The 5,000-nt window shown below is 40.1% G+C and overlaps 8 non-coding genes and 1 pseudogene across 8 annotated transcripts; all 9 read right to left on the reverse strand.

Moving 5' to 3' along the window:
* Nucleotides 1-356: 356 nt before the first annotated feature.
* On the reverse strand, nucleotides 357-475 carry LOC113103934 (5S ribosomal RNA). The gene has a single exon (XR_003291740.1). It is a non-coding gene; the product is annotated as a 5S ribosomal RNA (ribosomal RNA).
* A 361-nt stretch (nucleotides 476-836) lies between these two features.
* LOC113103981 (5S ribosomal RNA) lies at nucleotides 837-955 on the reverse strand. The gene has a single exon (XR_003291785.1). It is a non-coding gene; the product is annotated as a 5S ribosomal RNA (ribosomal RNA).
* A 377-nt stretch (nucleotides 956-1,332) lies between these two features.
* LOC113103935 (5S ribosomal RNA) lies at nucleotides 1,333-1,451 on the reverse strand. Its single transcript, XR_003291741.1, has one exon. It is a non-coding gene; the product is annotated as a 5S ribosomal RNA (ribosomal RNA).
* A 370-nt stretch (nucleotides 1,452-1,821) lies between these two features.
* Nucleotides 1,822-1,940, reverse strand: LOC113103971 (5S ribosomal RNA). Its single transcript, XR_003291776.1, has one exon. It is a non-coding gene; the product is annotated as a 5S ribosomal RNA (ribosomal RNA).
* Nucleotides 1,941-2,309: 369 nt separating this feature from the next.
* LOC113103936 (5S ribosomal RNA) lies at nucleotides 2,310-2,428 on the reverse strand. The gene has a single exon (XR_003291742.1). It is a non-coding gene; the product is annotated as a 5S ribosomal RNA (ribosomal RNA).
* Nucleotides 2,429-2,791: 363 nt separating this feature from the next.
* Nucleotides 2,792-2,910, reverse strand: LOC113103932 (uncharacterized; annotated as a pseudogene).
* A 372-nt stretch (nucleotides 2,911-3,282) lies between these two features.
* On the reverse strand, nucleotides 3,283-3,401 carry LOC113103973 (5S ribosomal RNA). The gene has a single exon (XR_003291777.1). It is a non-coding gene; the product is annotated as a 5S ribosomal RNA (ribosomal RNA).
* A 946-nt stretch (nucleotides 3,402-4,347) lies between these two features.
* On the reverse strand, nucleotides 4,348-4,464 carry LOC113103931 (5S ribosomal RNA). The gene has a single exon (XR_003291738.1). It is a non-coding gene; the product is annotated as a 5S ribosomal RNA (ribosomal RNA).
* Nucleotides 4,465-4,835: 371 nt separating this feature from the next.
* On the reverse strand, nucleotides 4,836-4,954 carry LOC113103937 (5S ribosomal RNA). Its single transcript, XR_003291743.1, has one exon. It is a non-coding gene; the product is annotated as a 5S ribosomal RNA (ribosomal RNA).
* Nucleotides 4,955-5,000: the final 46 nt, after the last annotated feature.

Genomic DNA, 5,000 nt, shown 5'->3' on the forward strand with positions numbered 1-5,000 from the left:
TGCTAATATTCAGAGATCGGGCATTGACTCTATTTTTTGGCAAATTATTATATACAAAGTGAAAAGTTTCAAAAAATCTTAAAGCACCTGGTATTCCTAGCAGTCTCTCATCCAAGTACTAACCAGACCTAAACCTGGTAAGATTCAGAGATCGGGCATTGACTCTTTTTTTTTTTTTTTTTTGCAAGATTATTATATAAATCGTGAAATTTCCAAAAAGTTTAAAGCACCTGGTATTCCCAGGCAGTCTCCAAACCATGTACTAACCAGGCCCAAACCTGCTAATATTCCGAGATCGGGCATTGACTCTATTTTTTTGGCAAAAATTATTATATACTAAGTGAAAAGTTTCCAAAAGCTTACAGCACCTGGTATTCCCAGGCGGTCTCCCATCCAAGTACTAACCAGGCCCAAACCTGCTTAGCTTCCGAGAGCAGACGAGATCGGGCATAGCCAGGTTGGTATGGCCGTAAGCGAAGACTGCTGCAAAGAGAGGGCTATTTAAAGACCAGCCCATCTAATCACCAGTACATTATATAAGTAGGAAAGAAAACCCAAAAGCTTAAAGCACCTGGTATTCCTAGGCAGTCTCTCATCCAAGTACTAACCAGACCTAAACCTGCTAAGATTCAGATATCGGGCATTGACTTTTTTTTTTTTTTTGCAAGATTATTATATAAATCGTGAAATTTTCCAAAAAGTTTAAAGCACCTGGTATTCCCAGGCAGTCTCCAAACCATGTACTAACCAGGCCCAAACCTGCTAATATTCAGAGATCAGGCATTGACTCTATTTTTTGGCAAAATTATTATATACTAAGTGAAAAGTTTCCAAAAAGCTTACAGCACCTGGTATTCCCAGGCGGTCTCCCATCCAAGTACTAACCAGGCCCAAACCTGCTTAGCTTCCGAGAGCAGACGAGATCGGGCATAGCCAGGTTGGTATGGCCTTAAGCGAAGACTGCTGCAAAGAGAGGGCTATTTAAAGACCATCCCATCTAATCGCCAGTACATTATATAAGTAGGAAAGAAAACCCAAAAGCTTAAAGCACCTGGTATTCCTAGGCAGTCTCTCATCCAAGTACTAACCAGACCTAAACCTGCTAAGATTCAGATATCGGGCATTGACTTTTTTTTTTTTTTTTTTTTTTTTTTTTTGCAAGATTATTATATAAATCGTGAAATTTTCCAAAAAAGTTTAAAAGCACCTGGTATTCCCAGGCAGTCTCCAAACCATGTACTAACCAGGCCCAAACCTGCTAATATTCAGAGATCGGGCATTGACTCTATTTTTTGGCAAAATTATTATATACTAAGTGAAAAGTTTCCAAAAAGCTTACAGCACCTGGTATTCCCAGGCGGTCTCCCATCCAAGTACTAACCAGGCCCAAACCTGCTTAGCTTCCGAGAGCAGACGAGATCGGGCATAGCCAGGTTGGTATGGCCGTAAGCGAAGACTGCTGCAAAGAGAGGGCTATTTAAAGACCAGCCCATCTAATCACCAGTACATTATATAAGTAGGAAAGAAAACCCAAAAGCTTAAAGCACCTGGTATTCCTAGGCAGTCTCTCATCCAAGTACTAACCAGACCTAAACCTGCTAAGATTCAGATATCGGGCATTGACTTTTTTTTTTTTTTTTTTTTTTTTGCAAGATTATTATATAAATCGTGAAATTTTCCAAAAAGTTTAAAGCACCTGGTATTCCCAGGCAGTCTCCAAACCATGTACTAACCAGGCCCAAACCTGCTAATATTCAGAGATCGGGCATTGACTCTATTTTTTGGCAAAATTATTATATACTAAGTGAAAAGTTTCCAAAAAGCTTACAGCACCTGGTATTCCCAGGCGGTCTCCCATCCAAGTACTAACCAGGCCCAAACCTGCTTAGCTTCCGAGAGCAGACGAGATCGGGCATAGCCAGGTTGGTATGGCCGTAATCGAAGACTGCTGCAAAGAGAGGGCTATTTAAAGACCATCCCATCTAATCGCCAGTACATTATATAAGTAGGAAAGAAAACCCAAAGCTTAAAGCACCTGGTATTCCTAGGCAGTCTCTCATCCAAGTACTAACCAGACCTAAACCTGCTAAGATTCCGATATCGGGCATTGACTTTTTTTTTTTTTTTTTTTTTTTGCAAGATTATTATATAAATCGTGAAATTTTCCAAAAAGTTTAAAAGCACCTGGTATTCCCAGGCAGTCTCCAAACCATGTACTAACCAGGCCCAAACCTGCTAATATTCAGAGATCGGGCATTGACTCTATTTTTTGGCAAAATTATTATAAACTAAGTGAAAAGTTTCCAAAAAGCTTACAGCACCTGGTATTCCCAGGCGGTCTCCCATCCAAGTACTAACCAGGCCCAAACCTGCTTAGCTTCCGAGAGCAGACGAGATCGGGCATAGCCAGGTTGGTATGGCCGTAAGCGAAGACTGCTGCAAAGAGAGGGCTATTTAAAGACCAGCCCATCTAATCACCAGTACATTATATAAGTAGAAAGAAAACCCAAAAGCTTAAAGCACCTGGTATTCCTAGGCAGTCTCTCATCCAAGTACTAACCAGACCTAAACCTGCTAAGATTCAGATATCGGGCATTGACTTTTTTTTTTTTTTTTTTTTGCAAGATTATTATATAAATCGTGAAATTTTCCAAAAAGTTTAAAGCACCTGGTATTCCCAGGCAGTCTCCAAACCATGTACTAACCAGGCCAAACCTGCTAATATTCAGAGATCGGGCATTGACTCTATTTTTGGCAAAATTATTATATACTAAGTGAAAAGTTTCCAAAAAGCTTACAGCACCTGGTATTCCCAGGCGGTCTCCCATCCAAGTACTAACCAGGCCCAAACCTGCTTAGCCTCCGAGAGCAGACAAGATCGGGCATAGCCAGGTTGGTATGGCCGTAAAGCGAAGACTGCTGCAAAGAGAGGGCTATTTAAAGACCAGCCCATCTAATCACCAGTACATTATATAAGTAGGAAAGAAAACCCAAAAGCTTAAAGCACCTGGTATTCCTAGGCAGTCTCTCATCCAAGTACTAACCAGACCTAAACCTGCTAAGATTCAGATATCGGGCATTGACTTTTTTTTTTTTTTTTTTTTTTTGCAAGATTATTATATAAATCGTGAAATTTTCCAAAAAGTTTAAAAGCACCTGGTATTCCCAGGCAGTCCTCCAAACCATGTACTAACCAGGCCCAAACCTGCTAATATTCAGAGATCGGGCATTGACTCTATTTTTTGGCAAAATTATTATATACTAAGTGAAAAGTTTCCAAAAAGCTTACAGCACCTGGTATTCCCAGGCGGTCTCCCATCCAAGTACTAACCAGGCCCAAACCTGCTTAGCTTCCGAGAGCAGACGAGATCGGGCATAGCCAGGTTGGTATGGCCGTAATCGAAGACTGCTGCAAAGAGAGGGCTATTTAAAGACCATCCCATCTAATCGCCAGTACATTATATAAGTAGGAAAGAAAACCCAAAAGCTTAAAGCACCTGGTATTCCTAGGCAGTCTCTCATCCAAGTACTAACCAGACCTAAACCTGCTAAGATTCAGATATCGGGCATTGACTTTTTTTTTTTTTTGCAAGATTATTATATAAATCGTGAAATTTTCCAAAAAGTTTAAAGCACCTGGTATTCCCAGGCAGTCTCCTATCCATGTACTAACCAGGCCCAAACCTGCTAATATTCAGAGATCGGGCATTGACTCTATTTTTTGGCTAAATTATTATATACAAAGTGAAAAGTTTCAAAAAAGCTTAAAGCACCTGGTATTCCTAGGCAGTCTCTCATCCAAGTACTAACCAGACCTAAACCTGGTAAGATTCAGAGATCGGGCATTGACTCATTTTTTTTTTTTTTTTTTTTTTTTTTGCAAGATTATTATATAAATCGTGAAAATTTTCCAAAAAGTTTTAAAGCACCTGGTATTCCCAGGCAGTCTCCCATCCATGTACTAACCAGGCCCAAACCTGCTAATATTCAGAGATCGGGCATTGACTCTATTTTTTGGCTAAATTATTATATACAAAGTGAAAAGTTTCAAAAAAGCTTAAAGCACCTGGTATTCCTAGGCAGTCTCTCATCCAAGTACTAACAAGAACCTAAACCTGGTAAGATTCAGAGATCGGGCATTGACTCTTTTTTTTTTTTTTTTTTTTTTTTGCAAAGATTATTATATAAATCGTGAAATTTTCCAAAAAGTTTAAAGCACCTGGTATTCCCAGGCAGTCTCCCAAACCATGTACTAACCAGGCCCAAACCTGCTAATATTCCAGTGATCGGGCATTGACTCTATTTTTTGGCAAAAATTATTATATACTAAGTGAAAAGTTTCCAAAAAGCTTACAGCACCTGTATTCCAGGCGGTCTCCCATCCAGGTACTAACCAGGCCCAAACCTGCTTAGCTTCCGAGAGCAGACGAGATCGGGCATAGCCAGGTTGGTATGGCCGTAAGCGAAGACTGCTGCAAAGAGAGGGCTATTTAAAGACCAGCCCATCTAATCACCAGTACATTATATAAGTAGGAAAGAAAACCCAAACGTTTAAAGCACCTGGTATTCCTAGGCAGTCTCTCATCCAAGTACTAACCAGACCTAAACCTGCTAAGATTCAGATATCGGGCATTGACTTTTTTTTTTTTTTTTTTTTTTTTTGCAAGATTATTATATAAATCGTGAAATTTTCCAAAAAGTTTAAAGCACCTTGTATTCCCAGGCAGTCTCCAAACCATGTACTAACCAGGCCCAAACCTGCTAATATTCAGAGATCAGGCATTGACTCTATTTTTTGGCAAAATTATTATATACTAAGTGAAAAGTTTCCAAAAAGCTTACAGCACCTGGTATTCCCAGGCGGTCTCCCATCCAAGTACTAACCAGGCCCAAACCTGCTTAGCTTCCGAGAGCAGACGAGATCGGGCATAGCCAGGTTGGTATGGCCGTAAGCGAAGACTGCTGCAAAGAGAGGGCTATTTAAAGACCATCCCATCTTA

This window comes from Carassius auratus, unplaced genomic scaffold, assembly GCF_003368295.1.
Source record: "Carassius auratus strain Wakin unplaced genomic scaffold, ASM336829v1 scaf_tig00217876, whole genome shotgun sequence".
Classification (NCBI taxonomy): domain Eukaryota; kingdom Metazoa; phylum Chordata; class Actinopteri; order Cypriniformes; family Cyprinidae; genus Carassius; species Carassius auratus.